Raw genomic sequence first — 992 nt, 5'->3', positions numbered from 1 at the left:
ATCAAAAAAAACAAAATGAATTTTTCTTTTTTTTTTGTTATTTAATACCAACCAAGTATCAAGTACCCTTTACAATTTATAGGTTTTTTTTTTTTATGAAAGGAACACAAGAATTATAAGATTAAACGGAAAAAAAAATTAAATAAAGACGGGATAGCGCTATCGCAGAACAAAATATAAAATTAAAGTAATTTACATTGGATTATTAAAAAACAGGTAGGTACTTTTCAACTAAATTACGTATCATTTGTATCAATTTGGTATGGAAGATTTTAAATGAAATGAGTAAATGATGACCGAATGGTGAAATGTTAGCTAACCTTGCGTTTGATTTCTGTCTCTTGCCGTCGTCTGAAGATGCAATTAAATTTTTTTTTGACCAGTAGATAGTGACTTAATAGTTATCGACGAACACTCCTGAAGAAGTTGCTGAAGTTGGTAAGTTGTTTTTTTTTTATTTAGAGCAAACTACTACTGAATTTGTTTTTTTTTGGTAATACGGAAGCTGCAGAAACTAATGCTCCTTCTTTCTGTTCCAGGGGCCCAAATCCGGTATGTACAAAAAACTAAAATGTGGTGAAATGTTACAAATTTGAAATAATAAAATTAAAAACTTACGGTTCTATGACCTTTTCTTTTTAAAATTTATCCTCAATAGGAATATTCAATGCAAATTGATTGGAATGAAATTTTCTTAAACGCAACTAAATAAATTGCAAATTTTTATCCGCACCAAACGTAGGTACGAAGACAAGTGCGTTTTCCGAATTCCTGATAGCAAGACCAATATTTCAAGTATAGTTTAAACGCCAACGACATCTTACGACACGTCATAACGTTACAATAGAAATTATTCCAGTTTCTGAATACGTGATATCACCGCTATATTTCACTACTGCTAACTTCATATTGATATTAAATATCAGCAATGCTTTTCTAAAATAGATTAATAGGAGATTCCTGTTGTACAGTGTGGTCCAATTTCGATGGGA

General features: G+C 30.3%; 1 long non-coding RNA gene across 1 annotated transcript; it reads right to left on the bottom strand.

The window, feature by feature from the left end:
• Positions 1 to 493: 493 nt before the first annotated feature.
• On the bottom strand, positions 494 to 759 carry LOC116182244. Its single transcript, XR_004147464.1, has 2 exons — positions 619 to 759; positions 494 to 566 (listed from the first exon to the last, which is right to left on the bottom strand). It is a non-coding gene; the product is annotated as an uncharacterized LOC116182244 (long non-coding RNA).
• Positions 760 to 992: the final 233 nt, after the last annotated feature.

Source organism: Photinus pyralis, unplaced genomic scaffold (assembly GCF_008802855.1).
Source record: "Photinus pyralis isolate 1611_PpyrPB1 unplaced genomic scaffold, Ppyr1.3 Ppyr1.4_unclustered_Scaffold4423, whole genome shotgun sequence".
NCBI classification, from domain to species: domain Eukaryota; kingdom Metazoa; phylum Arthropoda; class Insecta; order Coleoptera; family Lampyridae; genus Photinus; species Photinus pyralis.
This window is presented reverse-complemented; position numbering and strand designations above follow the sequence as displayed.